This window comes from Lemur catta, chromosome 17, assembly GCF_020740605.2.
Source record: "Lemur catta isolate mLemCat1 chromosome 17, mLemCat1.pri, whole genome shotgun sequence".
In the NCBI taxonomy this organism is placed as follows: domain Eukaryota; kingdom Metazoa; phylum Chordata; class Mammalia; order Primates; family Lemuridae; genus Lemur; species Lemur catta.
Genome location: NC_059144.1, coordinates 27,966,206 through 27,985,315, shown reverse-complemented (window position 1 = coordinate 27,985,315; position 19,110 = coordinate 27,966,206). Strand labels below are relative to the sequence as shown.

General features: G+C 37.5%; 1 protein-coding gene across 5 annotated transcripts in view; it reads right to left on the bottom strand.

Moving 5' to 3' along the window:
• The window catches only part of ATRN (attractin), a 133,475-nt gene that overhangs the window by 96,834 nt on the left and 17,531 nt on the right, over positions 1–19,110 (bottom strand). The window lies entirely within an intron of this gene.

Sequence of the window (19,110 nt, the reverse complement as noted above, 5' to 3'; positions counted from 1 at the left end):
ATATATTTATTTCACAATAAAATATTTATATAAAATATTTTCATATATTAATTTTCTATTAATAGTTTTCTTAATTCTTAATACAATACAAATTAAGCACAGTGGATACATTAATGTATGCTAAAACCAGAAGAAAATGACTGCATAGTTATAATCACACTGCACAAATTTGGATGAAACAAATACCACACACATAAAAAAAGAGGATAGAAAAATAACAAAACCCATAGGAATGAACAAAACCATACCTAAACCTTTCTAGCTAAGAAGGGAAAGTTATACTTTGTACCATGAAAATGGTCACAAGAACTTATTTATAAATATGAGTTTGTTTTTAAAAAATAAGATCACACAGTTACAGTTACAAGTAAGGTGCAGTTAAAACAGTAACTCTGAGAGTACTGTAGCTGTGATGGGCAAGCACATCAAGCCACAATACACAACCAGACCCATCCTGGCCACCTACCCACATGCCCATGAGCAGTGTGCATTAGCACCTATCTTCTAATAATACTTTTAGATCTTGCCAATATGACAGGCACATGCTGGTATCTCACTAATGTTTTGACTGCTATTAACCCTGGATGTTCAAAAATATCTTCTCATATGCTCTGGCCATTTGCACTTCCTCCTTTGTGAATTAAGATTCCACATTCATTGCCCACTTTGCTACCAAGTTGTCTTTTCAAAATTAATGTTTAGGAGCTCTTTTTACATTAAGGAAACCTCCCATTTCTAAGTTAAATGTACTATTAGTATAAATATATTTTCTCAGTTTACTTTTTTCTTTATACTTTGGGTCTAGTATCTTTTACTATATAGAAATGTTTAATATTTAAGAAGGATGTTATGTCCTTCCTCATTGCTGTTTTCAGATCATTCATTCTTCCTCCCTCTTCCATCAACAATGTCAGCCTCTCTGAAACAGATGCTCTCTTCTGGATCTGCCTCCCTTACTGTGAGTCATCTACTGACATCCCAGTTACTCCCGATGCACTGAAGGTATTAGCAAATTGTTCATTGTCTTCCATTCATTTACAAAAACATCCAGAATGTTCCACCCAAAACCCAGCCTATTTCTTAACCTTACCATCAACAATCTTTTCTTCCACCTCTCTTTAGCCACCCACTCCTCTCACCCCTGCTATTAAGGGCTACCACCAAAATCTCCATTTTAAGCGCCCTACCTTCTGCTCTGCTCTTATCTCTCCTGTTCATTTAGCCTAATTCCCACTTTCCAATGAGTCTTCAGGCCCATGGGAACCGCCAATCCACTGAACTATCATTTCTTCACTGCTCATCACCCACCACCCACACATTTCACTTTCTCACTTACCCAGTTAAGATTTCATAGTTCATCACAAAAATCATATCCAGCAAACCCCTTGAAATCCTTGCCTTTCTCTCCCTTTCTGCTGTACTTGCCTGATACAGATGTCTTTGGATCTTATTCCCCCAACATCTATTTCACCCCTAACACGTTAGTCTAAGCTAATCATGTTTTCCCATACCACCTTGCCAATGACTTATTAGAAATGTTTGTCAGTTAAGATTAGATTCTAGGCCGGGCGCGGTGGCTCACGCCTGTAATCCTAGCCCTCTGGGAGGCCGAGGCGGGTGGATCGCTCGAGGTCAGGAGTTCAAGACCAGCCTGAGCGAGACCCCGTCTCTACTAAAAATAGAAATAAATTATCTGGCCAACTAAAATATATATAGAAAAAATTAGCCAGGCATGGTGGCGCATGCTTGTAATCCCAGCTACTCGGGAGGCTGAGGCAGTAGGATCGCTTAAAACCCAGGAGTTTGAGGTTGCTGTGAGCTAGGCACTCACTCTAGCCTGGGCAACAAAGTGAGACTCTGTCTCAAAAAAAAAAAAAAAAAAAGATTAGATTCTAGGCTGGGTGCGGTGGCTCACGCCTGTAATCCTAGCACTCTGGGAGGCCGAGGCGGGCGGATTGTTTGAGCTCAGGAGTTCGAGACCAGCCTGAGCAACAGTGAGACTCCGTCTCTACTAAAAATAGAAAAGAAATTATACGGACAGCTAAAAACATATATATATATATATATAGAAAAAATTAGCCGGGCATGGTGGTACATGCCTGTAGTCCCAGCTACTCGGGAGGCTGAGGCAGGAGGATTGCTCGAGCCCAGGAGTTTGAGATTGCTGTGAGCTAGGCTGATGTCACGGCACTCTAGCCCGGGCAACAGAGTAAGACTCTGTCTCAAAAAAAAAAAAAGATTAGATTTTAATGCAATTGACAGAAAAACCTAAATAGTTATGGCTTAACTGAGACATAAAATCCAAAAGTAAGCAATCCAGAACACGTAAGGAATTTCCATGATCATCAGGGACCTAATGTTCTTCTACCCTTGCTCTGTCATCCTCAACATGTGACTTCTACCACACGATCCAAGATGGCTGCTCAAGCTCCAGCTATCATACCCACGTTCTATCCAGAAGGAAGGAGGAAAAGAAAACAAGGAGCACACACTCTATGTCAAACATTACAATTCAACTTCTATCCCATTAGCCAGAAGCTACTGACATATCTACATATAGAGGGAGGCTGAGAAATGTAGCCATTATCCCAGATGACCGTGTACCCAGTGAAAAATCAGGATTCTCTTTACTAGAGAAAAGGAGAAAGGCTACAAATGGTAACTAGTAATCTTTGACATAGTGTGTAATCTAATATTTAGATGTGAAGGGAAGTCTGATGGACAAATTCTAGGAAATATTTTCTCATGCTTAAGAAAGACAGTGTGGTGGAAAGGAAGATATACTACCTAGGTCCCCCCTGAAGGAAGGACTTGCTGCCAGCTATAGCAGAGAATGTGGTCAACAGATTGTTAGTTCCTTCAGGGGTTGGCTACCCTAGGCCATGCCCTTCCCAGGGCAGCCCACACCATAAGGGGTACAAAAGCCCAGGCTTACAATACAACATGGGACAACTCTAACAGGCAATCCTTGGTCCAGAGCTCCCCTTTGTCAGACCTGTTATCGAAGCTCAACTTCTTCCTTTGCCCAATACCGCTTCCGCTCCTGCTTCCAATAATACCTTCCTCTCACAGGTATTATAACCAACTTATACCCCAAACTTTCTCAGTAAATGCTTCCAAAAATAAACCAACCTACGATGGACATGCAAGAACAGATGACCCTTCTCTCCCTGAACTTTGCTATGCTAGATTTTACAGCTGGAAGTACTGTGGCAATCAGGCTCCGAGTCTGAACACAGAGCCAACACCAAGGATGACAAATCAAAGGTCCCTGAAGAACAGTAACCACCAACCACAAAAACCACCCTACTTTAGACTTCTCAAATAGAAACTAAACTTTATTTCCATGAGTAAATTCCCCACTGGTTATTGTGTTTGTGTGTTTGTATGTGTGTGCGTGCATGCACACACTTCCTTGTTTCTCTGTTTAAGACTCTTCTAGGCCGAGCGTGGTGGCTCACACCTGTAATCCTAGCACTCTGGGAGGCTGAGGCGGGTGGATCGCTCGAGGTCAGGAGTTTGAGACCAGCCTGAGCGAGACCCTGTTCTACTAAAAATAGAAATAAATTATCTGGACAACTAAAAATATATATAGAAAAAATTAACCGGGCATGGTGGCGCATGCCTGTAGTCCCAGCTACTCGGGAGGCTGAGGCAGTAGGATCACTTAAGCCCAGGAGTTTGAGGTTGCTGTGAGCTAGGCTGACGCCACAGCACTCACTCTAGCCTCACTCTAGACTCTCACTCTAGCCTCACTCTAGACTCACGCCACTCACTCACTCTAGACAAAGTGAGACTCTGTCTCAAAAAAAAAAAAAAAAAAAAAGACTCTTCTAGCCCAAAGTTTTAAGGTTCTTTCTCTCTACTATGCTTGTTTTGCTCCTAAGAGTTTCTTTTTTTTTTTTTTTTTTTGAGACAGAGTCTCGCTTTGTCGCCCAGGCTAGAGTGAGTGCCGTGGCATCAGCCTAGCTCACAGCAACCTCAAACTCCTGGGCTTAAGTGATCCTACTGCCTCAGCCTCCCGAGTAGCTGGGACTACAGGCATGTGCCACCATGCCCGGCTAATTTTTTCTATATAGATTTTTAGCTGTCCAAATCATTTCTTTCTATTTTTGGTAGAGACGGGGTCTCACTCTTGCTCAGGCTGGTCTCGAACTCCTGACCTCGAGCGATCCACCCGCCTCGGCCTCCCAGAGTGCTAGGATTACAGGCGTGAGCCACCGCGCCCGGCCTAAGAGTTTCTATGAACTTCACATGAACAGATTTAGGTTTGCAAATCAACATCACTTTTAGAAAAGAAATAGATTGTTTTTATTTTAAATGCTTACTTAATATCTTTAAATATACACATTTACGTAATTTTACAGATAATGCATAGATATGATCACAGACAGGGTTTTTTTTGTTGTTGTTGTTAACTAAAGAACAATTCTTTTTTATTTACCTCTCCAATTACTCCCATCCACCCTCAACCAAGATAAAAAATTAACCACCTATCAAGCATTCTTAACTATTTTTCTTCATATGAGCCTACGACATACACATGGTTCTGTTCAATTATTTTTTGGTTACACAAATTAGCTATTATATAAACTTTTCTGCACCTTTCTTTTCTCACTCAACAAAACCTTATGGAAATCTCTTTAATCAGGTATTAGTCTAATTCATTCTTTTAAATGTAGCATAGTATTATTTTAACCTATGGAGGTATCATTTTTCCTGCCTCTCCCCTACTAACGTTCATTTTGTATTTAGTTGGTTAGCATTTTGCACATTGCTGCAATAAATAACCCTATACATATGGCCTTACTTACTTGTGCTTTTATTTCTAAGAATAGGAATTTTAGGAGGAGGATTACTAGACCAAAAGGATTATGAATTTTAATTGTTAACCAAGCTGCCAAATTATTTTCCAAAAGGCTACAACAATTCACATTTGTACCAGCAATGTACGAGAATATGCTATTCTCCACATCCTCTCTGCATTAGGTATTGTTTCTTTTACATTTTGCCAGTTTTTAATTTGAAATTTTCTATATTCTAGCGAATGGCCAACAAGTGCTGTGGTTACTGAAAGTTTAAACAGACGTGAAAGAGGAAGGCCAGGAATATCAACCTAGAATTTCAGACTGGGTGTCACAGTATCATTGATGATTTAGGTATGGACATGGGTACTGGCTGTGCACTAGGGAAAACTAGCTTACCAGCAGTAACAAAGGCATTGAATTGAAACAAAGGCATGTATTATCCCCTTAATATACTGTTAAAGATTTTTACATCTATGCTTATTTGAGACATTAGTTTGTAGTCTTCTTGTCTTACAATGTCTTTATCTTGTTTTGGTATCAGGATAATGTTGTCCTCATGAAATGAGTTGGAGAGTATCTGTCTTCCTTTATTTGCTGGAAGAGTTTGTTGCTATTATTGGTATTATTTCTTCCTTTAATGTCTGATAGAATTTACTACTGAAGTCGCCCAGGCCTGAAGTTTTCTTTGAGTAAAGGTTTCAAATCATAAATTCAATTTACTTGATATACAGCTATTCACATTTTCTATTTCTTCTTATGTCACTTTGATAATTTGTGTCTTTCAAGAAATTTTTATATTTCATCTTAGTTGTCAAATTTATTGACAAAGTGTTCATAATATTATCTTATTTTCCTTTTACTAGGTATAGTATCTGTAGTAACAATCCCTCTTTCACTCCTGATATTGCTAATTTGCATCTTCTTTTTTCTTGATTAGTCTAACTAAAGGTTTATCAATTTCACAATATTTTCATTGGTTCTTTATTGTTTTTCCATATCTGAATGATTTCCACTCTTATATTCCTCATCTCCTTCCTTCCATTTATTTTGGGTCTAATTTGCTCTTCATTTTCTGGTTACTTAGAGTGGACATTTAGATCATGTATATCTGTCTTTTCCAATAAAAGCATTTAAAGATATAAATTCCTTTCTACATGCTGCTTTAGCTACATTCCACAAATTCAACAGGCTATTTGCACCTTCATACATTTAAATGTTTTCTTATTTCCCTTGTTATTTCTTCTTTGACCTATGTGTTATTTAGATGTATACTGCTTATTTTCAAATATTTGGGGGATTTTTTAGTTATCTTTTTGTTATTGATTTCTATTGTAATTCCACTGTGGTTAGAGCACAAACTCTGCATGATTTTATACCTTTCAAATATGTTGAGACTTGTTCTATAATCCAGCATATGATCTATCTTATTGACTGTTGTAAGGGACTTGAATGCACAATCTGCAGTTGACGTGTATGATGTTCTCTTAATGTGAATTATATCAAGTTGTTTGATAGTGTTATCCAAGTCTTCTTTATTCTTCCTATTTTTCTGTATACTTGTTTTATCAACTATTGAAAGTATTGAATCTTCAACTATAATCGTAGATTTGCATATTTCTCACTTTCACGTATTTTAGAACTGTTATTAAATACTTACATATGTAGGACTGTTCTATCTTCTTGGTGAATTTACACTTTTATCATTATGAAATGTCTCAATCTCCTTGTCCTGAAATTTACTTTGATCTTAACATAGCCATTCTAGTTTTCCTTTAAGGAGAATATATAACTTATTCACATTTAATATATGACTAAAATATTAATTTTGTTCTTCCCATCTATATTTTGTTACTTATTTTATATTTTGTCTTCTCTTTTCCTTTTTTCCTTTTTTTGTTAGTGTGATAATGTTGCTGTTCATTCTGTTTCCCCCTTTATCTGGAAATCCCACTGTATTTTTCCAACTTATTAATGGTTACCTTCCCTTTCCCTGCCTTCACTGTTGAAAGCATATGCCTTTATGAAAATTTACAAACAAGATATCCCCTACAGAAATACTGTACTTCCCTCCTCCTTTCCCATTCCCAACCCATAAATGAGACTCCTAGGATAGTTCTACCCTCTCTTCCTTTCCCTCCCCTCTCTACTCTGAGACCTTTGGCCCATTTTTTCTTCAGAGCACCCCAATTCCTACATTTTGCTGAGTTAGCTCAATACTTATTTATAACTTTTCCTTACAATACTGTCCATTCTATTTAAGAGTCCTAATTTAGCACTTATATATTCCCAGCCATCCTCATCAATATATAATTTTAAACATAAAACCAAGTTCACTATTCACCACTCCTGACTCTCTCCTTCACCTTCTCCAGTCTGATGGTCTCTGTTGTGCACCATTTATTTGGTTAGTGTTTTCCTCAAATAGGACAGTTGAGTGGTATACTCTGGATTCCTGTTTATCCCTAAACATCCTTCCTTTATTGCAGTCATTTTTCTCTCCATAGTCTCTAGATGCTAATCCACTGCTCTCTAGCTACAGCTTTCAAATGAGAAATCTGATGTCTGCCTGAATTTTTTTTTTCTTCACATGGCTTGTTGCCATGCCTCCATTTCTTTTTCTCCTTCTGGAAGTCCTATTATTCAAATTTTAGATATACTGAATTTCTCCTCTAAGTTTCTTTGCCTTCATGATTTGTCTCTTTATATATTTGTTCTGTTTGAAAATTTCTTGCACCACCACTCCTGTAATTGATTTGCTAAATTGTTTAATTAGGATATCACAGAAAATTATCTGAAGTACAGTTAAATCTCTTTAAATGTTCTAGATTTTAATTTAAAATCTGGAAAGCCAATGAGTCTCTACCTCCATGTGTTCAACCAAATAGGCTGTGAGTACACTGTGGGGTCACCTGTAGGAATCTTCTCTGTTCTCAGGTCTCCCAGTACCCCCCCAGCCTCAAGCACAACTAAGACTCTGCCCAACCATTCAGCAATATATTGGCCTTGTGGAGGTCAGAAAGACCTACTACATTCCATTGGTGCAGTGTCACAACTTCCAGGATCTGCAGCTTCATAGTCTCTGTCCCTTGCTACACTGGCCCAGCTACACACCAGTTCTCGCTGCCTGGAAGGATTACAACAGAACCTACATCAGATAGTTTCCTGTAGGGCCCCATAGCTGGTTGGTAATGAAATGTAAACTTCCTGACAGCACAGATTTTTGTCTGTTCTGTTCACTATTTCCAGTGCCTAAAAGTGTGCCTGGTATTCTAATGGCACTCAATGAATACCTTTATTCACAGGAGAGAACTTTATTTTTTCACAATTACTAAATGCACGTACTATACCTTTGCTCTAGTTACACTGGATAAACTGTTTAAACCCATCGAGGGTCACACTATCTACCTGGACCCAGAATTCTTAAACTCCACCCAATCGAGGACATCACCAGAGCAAACCTAATTCTGACCCCTACCCAATACTTTTACCCTCTACTGGACCAGCTTACAGATAGGCTGTTGGATCCTCTTCTTAAAAAACAAACTCCCTTCATTTCATGTTCCTCTCAGGCTACTACCTACTTCTTTTCTCACTTTTATATCAAAAGTCTTGAGAGTTGTCTACTCTGACTCCACACTGTCACCTAATCTCTTAACCCACTCCAACTAGGCTTTAATGTCCACCTCCTCTGAAATTGTTTTATTAAGGTAAACAAGAGCGAATTCTCAGATCCCTTCTTAGTTCACTTTCCCACAGCATTTGAAATAGCTAATGACTCCCTCTTTCTTTCTTTTTTTTTTTGTGTTTCCTTTAAGACAAAGTCTCACTTCATCCCGATCTAGAGTGCAGTGGCAAGATCACACCTCACTGCAACCTCAAACTCCTAGGCCCAAGCGATCCTCCTGCCTCAGCCCCCCAAGTAGCTAGGACTACAGGTATGCCCATGATACCTGGTTAATTTTTCTATTTTTAGTAGAGACGGGGTCTTGCTCTTGCTCAGGCTGGTCTCGAACTCACGAGCACAAATGATCCTTCTGCCTCAGCCACCGTGCCCAGCCTCCCTCTTTCTTCAATTACTTTCTTCACTTGGTTTCCAAAATCCTAAACTCTGGATTCACTGGCAGCTTCTTCTCAGTTCACTTTGATAAATCCACCTGCTTCTCCCAATCTCTAAGAAGGCACCAGCCTGTTTCCCTACCTAAATTCACTAGGTAGTGATCTCACACTGTCTCAAAGCTTTAAATACCATTTATATACATTTTTAACAACCAAATTTTCATGTCTAGAATGGTAACACCATTCTTTTGATTTTTCCAGGCAAAAACTAGGAATACAGGCATATCCTCTATTAAAAAATTTTATATTTTCCTAACACTTATCACTTTATTATTTTTCTTGCTTTATTACAACTGGTTAAGACCTCCATCATGATACTGAAAAGAACTGGTGATGGTGACTATCCCTGTCCTGTTCCCAATCACAGGGAAAAACTTTCAGTATTTCACCACACAGTGTAATATTTACCCTAAATTCTTTGTATAAGCCTTTACCAGATTAGGGAAGTGTCTTTCTATTCCTAGTTTGCTAAAGGCCTCTTCATTAACGGGTATTGAATTCTATTTTAAAAAAAATTATACATCTATCAAAATGATCATTCGGTTTACTCTGAATGATACTGATTTTCAAATATTAAATCAACCTTAAATTTCTCAAATAAACTCACTTGGTCATGATTCTTTTCATATTTCACTGGATACAGTCTGTAAATACTGTTTACATTCTTTCCATCTGTGTTCATAAGTTAAACAAACCTGCTGTTTTCCTTTTCTTTCAGGTTTTGGTAACAAAATTATGTTGGCTGTATAAAAACAAGAAAAGAATTTCACCTTTTTTCCTACGCTGTAGAAGAATCAGTGTAAGATTAGTGCTATTTCTTCTATAAAAGTTGGGAAGAACTGACTGGTGAAGCTATCTGGGCCTAGAGTAAGTTGGTTTTTCTAGCAATTGCCTTTTCATCTAAATTTTTTGTATTTATTAGAACAAAGTTATGAATAATATACTCTACGATTTTCTCAGTATCTGTAAGATCTATAGTGATGTCCCCTTTTTAATCATTACTGATATCAGTAATTTGTTTTCTCTTTCCCTTTAGCAATCTCTCCAGCAATTTATCCATTTTATTGGTCTTTTCTAACATCTGCCTTTGTTTATTCTCTATTTTGTACATCTGTTTTATATTCAATTAATGTCTTTAATCTTTGCTGTTTCCTTTACTTAATTTTGAGTATATTACGTGGTGCTTTTTCTTTGAGCTGAAAACTTAGAGAACTGATTTTCAACCTTTCTTCTTTCTGTAATGTATGCATTTAAAGCTATAATTTTCATTCTCAGCATAGCATTAGCTGTATCTCAAAGTTTTGACAGATAATACTTTCATTGTCATCCAGCTCAAAATATTTTCAAATTTCCAGGGTGATTTCTTCTTTGATTGATGAATATTTAGAAGTGTACAGCAACTGCAGGGTACAATGTTCCCTATATGTCAATTAGGCCAAGTGTTTTCAAACTTTTTGTTCCATGAACTACTGAAAGAGTATTAAATTACTTTTGTCATCGCCAGTGGATGTTAAAAAGTAGGAGGAAATTGGGAAAAGCAGTAGAACATGTGCATGTTCTTACCATGTCAACCCAGAAATTGCTTATTGGTTGCAAGGGAAGAGAATAGCAATTTTATAGTGGAAGAACAGGAAAAGACCTCAAACAGGAGAACAAAAAAACAATATAAAAAATATGGGATAGGCATCATGTGCCTCTAGATGTGATACTCTGAGAAGAACACCCCCTCATTCGTATAGTCAAGGAGACATAACTTGAATTTAATGGTGAGAAAGCAAAACAAACAGAAAATAAGGAACTGGATTAAAAGAGGGAAGATATTGTGAGGAAAGAATGTCAATATCATGAAAAAAAAAAAAGACAGACAGTAGAAATGTTCTAAATCAGGGACTGACAAACTACAGTCATCAGACCAAATCAGGCCTGCCACTGGCTCATGTAAATAAAGTTTTATTGAAACATAGCTATGCCCTTTCACACACTCACTGTCAACCACTGCTTCTTGTGACAACACCAGAGGTGAGTAGTTGTGACAGACACAAAACCAAAAATATTCACTATCTGGCCCTGATACAGAAAAAGTACAGAAAAAGTTTATTGACTTCTGTTGCAGATTAAAATAGGTTAAAGAGACATGAAAATCAGATGCAATACCTAACCCTAGACTGGATCTTATACCAGAGGGGAACAACTACACAAAGGACATTTTGGGTCATCTGACAAAATAGAGTACAAATGGTTAGATAAAAGTACTGTATAATGTTAAATATATTGAAGATGAAAACTGAACCTTAAGAGTTTTAAGACTATCACTATTCTTAGAAAACGCATACTAAAGTATTTAAAGGTCAAGGGCTATGATGTACATAGCTTACCCTCTAAAGGTTCAGGGAGAAAAATTATGTTTACACACACACACACACACACACACACACACACACACCTGTGCACGTGTGCTTGTGTGGAGAGAGGGGGTAGGGAATGATAATGCAAATGTGGCAAAATGTTAACCAGATGAATTTGGGTACTGTATACAGGATACAAATGTCCTTCGTGCTATTTTTATTCTTGCACTCTTCTGTAAGCTTTAAGTTATTTACAAATCAAAAATTTGTTAAAATTTACCTCTGACATCTTTCACTTTCTATATCTTGAGGTTATGTTACCAGGTACACACACATTTAGAATCCTTCTATCTCCCTGGTAGACTCACCCTTTTATCATTACAAAAAGTTCTACTTTACCTCTAGCAATCCTTTTTAAGTCTACTTTGTCAGATACAGAGATAAACCAACTGTCTTTGGTTAGTGTATGGTATACCTTTTTACCATCCTTTTGCTTTCAACCTTTCTGTCTTATTACATCTAATTGTATTTTTTCTAAGTATCATAAGTCATTGTTTTTTTTAAATCCACTTAGATCTTTTATTAAATTGGTACCTTGAGTCAGTTTTCATTTAACTACTGGTATAACTGGGATTAAACTTACTGTCTTGCAATTTGTTTTCTATTTGCCCACTTAATCTATGTTCCTGTCTCTGTCTTGTTTTACCTTTTTTGGATTAAGTATTGTTATTATTCCATTTTTCTTTATAAACTACTATTGTATTATATATTCTCTTACTATTCTTTTAGTGATTGCCCTAGAAATTATAACTTGCATCCTTGATTTATCAAAGCCTAACATAATACACTTGTATCATTTCCTGGGCAATTCAGGGACCTTAAATTCCATTTCCTCCATCTACCTATACCATCTGCCTTTTGTGCTTTGTTGGTGTATATTTTAATTCTATCTTCTAAATCCCATGGGATATTATTATTATTTTATACAATTAACATTCAGTTAAGTTTACCCACATTTTATTCTTTCCACCGCTCTTCACTCCTACTTGCATATCTCTATTTCCTTCTGTGATCATTTTCCTTCTGCTTAAAGAACTCCCTTTAGGCTGCTGGTGACTAACTCCCTCTGTTTTTGTTCATGTGAAAATATCTATTTCTTCTTCATTTCTGAAGTAGATTTTCTTACTGGATATAGAACATGGGTTGGGAACTACAGCCTGTGGGCCAGCAGCCTGTTTTTCTAAAAAATGTTTTATTGGAACACAGCCATGTCCATTCACTTATAATTGTCTATAGCTGCTTTCATGCAACAATGGCAGAATGGTTGTATCAGAGACCTCATATTGTCCACAAGTCTAAGTCATATTTACTACCCAGCCCTTTAAGAAAAAGTTTGTCAACTCTTGGTACACAATTCTATGTTGGCATTTTTCTTTTCAGTACTTTGGAAGTATCATTCCATTGATTCGGTTTCCATTGTTTTTATTAAGAAGAAAGCTTTCTGTCTTATTCTTGCTTGTTTAAAGATAGTATGTCTCAATCCACTGCTTGAAGATTTTTATCTCTGTCTTTGGTTTTTAGCAAATGTGCCTTGGTATGCTTTTCTTTCCACTTACTACCCTGTTTGGTGTCTGTGCACTTCCTCAATCTGTAACTTTAAAGGTACTGTTACTTTAGGAACATTCCAGGACGTTATCTCATTAAATATTGCTTCTGCTCCACTCTCTCTTTTTCTCTTTCTGGAATTCTAAGTACAACGATGTCCCATATATCTCTCACACTCTTCTTGTTATTTTTCATCCCTTTGTCTCTCTGTGCTTCTGTCCAGATATTTTTTTCCCCAATATATCTTACAATTAACTAATTCTCTCTTCATATGTGTCTGAGGTTCTTAAAATCAGTTATTGTATTTTCAGTTTCCACAGATTCTTTTCACAAACTCTCTGCTGAAATTATTGATCTTGTTATATAAATTATTAAAGACTAATCATTTATTTTAAGGTCTATTTCTGATTGTTCTATTAATAATAACTGACTTGTGTGTTTTTCCACTAATGGCCTTTTTTGGTTCTGTTTCAAAATCTAATCCAGAACCCCATAGGACCTTTACTTTTAATGTCTTCTTAGTCTCCCTGAACCTGTTTTTTTAATAACTGAAATTTTAATTGAGATAATAAATTCATGTGTAGTTGTAAGAAATAATACAGAGAGATTCCTTATACACTTTGACCGGTTTCCACAAATGGTAACACTTTTCAAAACTACAGAATAATATCACAACCAGGATACTGACATTGATAAAACAATCTCATTCAGATTTCCACAGTTTTACTTATACTCATTTGTGTGTATGTGCGTATGTGACAATGAGTGTGTGAAGTTCCACACAATTCAGTCACAATTCTGTCCAGGTACCCACCTCCACAGTCAAGGTACTTAATAGTTTCAACACTACAAAGATTCCTCATACTGCCCTTTTATAATCATGCACACCTCTCTCTAAGCCCTGGCAACCCTTAATCTATCATTTGGTCATTATGTAATGCCCCACTTTGACTCTGATAATTGTCTTGGCTCTGCAGTCTAATTTATCCAATATTAATAAAGCCATTCCTGCTTTATTAGATCAATATTTGCAGTAATTTAATTTTTCCATTCTTTTCTATCTACCTACATTGTTGAATTTGAAGTGACTTTCCTATAAGTAGTATATAGTTAGGTCACGTTTTTTTCATCCACTCTGCCAGTTTCTGTCTTTGGATTGGTAGGTACATTTAGTCCACTTACATTTAAGGTAATTATTAACACATTAAGGCTTAAGTTCTCGTTCTTCTGTTTCTCTCTTTTTTTCTTCCTGTGGGTCACCTGAACATTTTTTAGAATCCTGTATTAGGGTTCTCCAGAAAACGGAACATATAGGATATATGAGAGGATTTATTAATATTAGGGGAATTGGCTCACACAATTATGGAGGCTGAGAAGTCCCATGATATGCTGTCTGCAAGCTAGAGAACCAGGGAAGCTGATGGTGTAGCACAGTACAAGTCCAAAGGCCTCAAAACCAAGGGAACCGATGGTGTGACTCTCAGTCTGAGGCCAAAGGCCCAAGAACCTGGGGACCTGCTGGTGCATGTCCTAAAGTCTGAAGGCTGGAAAACCTGGAATTCTGATGGCTAAGGGCAGGAGAAGATGCGTGTTCCAGCTCCAGAACAGCAAAGAAATTCACGTTCCCTCTGCCTTTTTGTTCTATCCAGACTCCTCAACCAACTGGACGGTGGCCAACCACATTAAGTGACAGCAGATCTTCTTTACTCTGTCCACTGATTCAAATCTCTTCCAGAAACACTCTCACAGACACACCCAGAAATAATGCTTTATCAACTCTCTGGGTATCCCTTAACCCAGTCAAGTTTACACCTAAAATTAAACATCATGGATTCCATCTTGATTGATTTATATTGTTTTTATCTTTTTGTGTAGTTTTTTAAGTGTTTGCTCCACTTATTACAATATAAATATGTGACTTATAACAATCTATTTACTACTAACATTTTACCACTTTGAGTAAAGTGTGGAAACTTCACTTCCATTTAGGTGCTTTATCTTCATTTAAATATCATCATCTTTAATGTTAGATGGCTTTACATTTTTGATTCAATCATCAAATATGACCAGTAAAGCTCACGAGGAAAAAGTCTATTATTGTATGTACACATATCTCTGCTCTTTCCATTGTTCCTTTTCTTCCTAATGCTCCAAGATTCCTTCTTTTATCATTTCCTTTCTGTTTAGAGAACTTCCTTCAGCCAATCTTTAAGAGTAGGTCTGCTAGCAACAAATTCTTTTAGTTATCCATCATCTGAGAATGTTTTCATTTCCCTTTAATTCCTGAGGGACACTTTCCCCAAATACAGAATATCAGCACTTGAAAAATATTGCGTGATTTCTTTTCGGCCCCTATGGTTTCAGATGAGAAATCTACTGTTATTTGAATTGGTGTTCCCTATAGGAAATGCAGCATTTCTCTTTGGCTGCTTTCAAGACTTTGTCTTTGCCTTTAGATTTGAAGAGTTCAATTATGACGCATCTTGGCGTAGATTTCATTGTATATATCCTGTATGGAGTTTGCATGGCTTCTCGGGTCTTCAGGTTTGTTTTTTTTTGCCAGATTTGTAAGTTTTCCACCATTATTTCTTCCAAATATGCTTTCATTCCCACTTACTCTCCTTTCCTTCTGGAAATCCAATTATATGAATGTTAGATCTTTGTTATTGTCCACAAGTCATTTTTTTTGTATTATAGTTTGCTTTTTCTCTGTTTAGACTGAATGAATTCTATAGCTCTATCCTCAAGTTTACTAATTCTATCTTTTGTCATTGCCACTCTACTATTAAGAGCCTGTCCAGGAAGGTTTTTCTCTTCTTCTGTTGCTTTTCAGTTCTAAAATTTTCATTTGGTTATTTTTTTATTATTTATTGATTGATTGATTGAGACAGGGTCTTGCTCTGTGCCCAGGGCTAGAGTGCAATGGCATCATCACAGCTTACTGCAACCTCAAACTCCTGGGCTCAAGAGATCCTCTAGCCTTCTGAGTAGTTGGGACTACAGGCATGTGCCACCACTGTGCCTGGCTAATTTTTTTTCTTATTTTTTGTAGAGAAGGGTCTCACTCTTGCTCAAGCTGGTCTTGAATTCCTGGCCTCAAGCAGGAGGCCTCTTATACTCCTTGCCTCAGCCTCCCAAAGTGCTAGGATTACAGGTGTGAGTCACCGGGCCCAGCCCATTTGGTTCCTTTTAATTTCATTTCTAATTTGGTTCTAATTACTTTCATTTGGTTCTTTGCTGATTTTTTTTTTTTTTTTTTTTGGTTACAGGATAATTTTTAATTGATTTTAAAGCATTTTTTATGACAGCTGTTTCAAAATCCTTGTCAGAAAATTCCAACATCTGATTCATCTTGTGTTGGTATCTGTTATCTTTTCTTTTTTTTTATTATTTTTTATTCTTATTTCAGCATATTGTGGGGGTACAAAAGTTTAGATTACGTATATTGCCCTTGCTCCCCCACCCCCCGAGTCAGAGCTTCAAACATGTCCATTCCCTAGACAGTGCGCATTGCACTCATTATGTATGTATGGTGGCTTTCTTTCTTGATATGACAAGTGATTTTCTATTGTACCTTGAACATTTGTCTATTAAGTTAGAAGTCTCTAACACACATAGGCTCCTATTAAATTTCTCTTTTTTTTTAAAGGGTAGTCACTCTGTTTAGTTTTAGCACATAGGTCTCGTTCTACTTTTCTGAGCTACTGTTTCAATGACAGATTAATTTTCAGAGTCTCTGCAGTGTTATTTAGCCTGCTTTGTTTATGTAGTGCCACTGGGCTCCCACTGGGCTCTGCTGGTGCTACCGAAGGGGGCAAAAGGAGTTTCCCCAAGCTAGGCTGTCAGGTATCTCTTAGGGGGAGAAGGGTGTGGTAGCCCTAGGTTGCCGCCAGCTTCCCTAGTGTCTCTGGAGTGGGAAAGGCAAGCCTTCAGCCCACAGAGACAAACAGGTTTCCCAGAATGGACCACTTGTTGTAGGTATATCCCTCCAGCCAATTCCACCCAACTGCGCATGTCTCTGGACAGGGAAGAAGAGGCTCAGGTACACAGGGCGAGAGACTTCTTGGACTAGGCCATCTGTTGTGTCTATGTCCTTTTTGCAGGTAGTATCCATCCTAGTGTCTCTGGGCTGAAGAGAAGAGTCTTAAGTCCACTGGGACAGAGTTTTCCTACACTGGACTGCTTGCTATAGCTGGGTATGTCTTGCCAGTTCTGCCTACCTGCCTTGGTGTCTCTCAGTAGAAAAGCTAAGACTCAGAACAGGCAAGGAAGGAGAGTGCTTCCTCTCACCACTTATATACATGGGGTCGGGGTTAGGGTTAGGTTCAGGGCTAGAGTTCCCAATTGACCCCCCTTGCCAATGCTGTCAAGCTTGCCAGATGTTTACAGACGGACTTCCATTGATTAAGGGGAGGAATGAGCCTACCTGGCCCATATTCTGCTGCTAGATCAGAGGGATCAGGAAACACCTGGTCTAGGTGTCCTGTCAGGAGGATGCAAGATGCTTTTGGTTATGCTGTTCTTCCAATCCTGTGGTCCCAAACCAGCTCACTTTCTTCTTATAAACTTCAAGAGTTCTCCTTTGGATGTCCTTTGTACCAATTCCAAGATTTGTAGCTGTACTTAGCAGACAGGAGCAGGGAAAAATGAGTCTACACTATCTCGATTGTAACTGAAGTCTCCCTAGGAGTCTGTTTCAATTATCTGTTTTCCCTCTTGATTTTCAGTTAATTCTTTTATTTTTATATAACATATAGTACATATTTATATATATTATATACTGTCACTAAATATATAAAACAATACAGGTAACTTAAGGCGATGCTTGATGCTGTCACAGAAGATTTACATTTGCTTCTAGTAAGCAATAAAGCTAGGAGCAGACCTCTTTAATCCAATCAGGGATTGAGGTAATTTGAAAGCTAGGCTTCAGCCTTTGTGACAGCTGATCTATTTTGAGTTCACCTTTAAGCACAGGGTATAGCCCATCCTGCAGCATTCCCAACTAAAAGTCTGGGGTGTTTTCCAGTGCCCCTCTTTCTTTGCAGGCCCTAAACTCCAAATTTGTCCCCCAACTCTGCATGACCACCAAAACTCTGCTTAGAATCTCAGCCTCTCTGCCACTACTTTGTGTTCAATCCCTTAGCTACATATTTCAAATCAGCCAATCACTCCAAGGAAAAAGCTGTATCAAAAGTTGGCCTCGTTCCTCCGAGTTTACCTTCTCTCCAAAATTTTGGCTCTCTGATCCTTTCTCTGCCTTGCTCACTCTCCAAAGCCTTCAAACAGATTTTTTTTAAAGCATTTTCCAGCTTTTCTACTTGTTCTTAGTTGAAGCACTAGCTTAGAAAAAGCTATCCTACCGTTGATGGAAATGAAAATCTCCCTAGTTACTTGTTCTGTGATATGAAAAGATGTTCACACTCATCTTATAGATAATTCCTGCCCCCAACCCAAAATAAGTTGTTTTTCTAAGGTACTCAGGGTTCCTTTTAGTGGCAGTTATCATTTAAAGAACAGAGTCTGGCACTGGAAGTGCTCGATGCTACCTAGGTTAGTTTCTGGGATTTTTCAATAGAGAAAACTAGGAAATACATCTTCAAAAAGGAAAACACATCATGAGTTCATACTGACACCTCCAACTCAAATTTAGGTAGGATTCCAAGATTCTCACACAATTCCTCTGATTCTACCTTTGTATCTCTCTTTTCTACACCAAAATCCAGGGCCTCAATCCTTTATAATTATCCATTTGTTTTATCTTACAATGCACACCTTTCGGAATATCACCAACAATACTACCAGATACGTGATTACTAAAAATATTTTACAATCTTTGTAGTTCTTTGTCCCTGGGGATATATCCCACTAGAAAGGTACAATCAAATTACTGTATTTCAAAGTCATTTGAAATATTCTCTGTGTGCTTCAGCCTCAATACACATTTAGGTTCCCTTCTTTCACTTTGTGTTTGATTTTTAGAGATTGCCTTTTTCTCTCATTTTAACTTATTTTTGTTTTATAATATACGAAAGCACTAGCATGGTTCTAAACCTAATCCACAAAACAAAGTGCATTCAAAACTCTAGCTTCCATCCCTGTTTCGTCCACCCCACTCCCTCCTGCTCCTTAAAGTAACTATTTTTATTAGTTTTTGGTTTATCAATCCATTGCTATATCTATGTATATACACAATAATATATATTTATAGACCTGTAGACCCCCCTTTCTTTAAA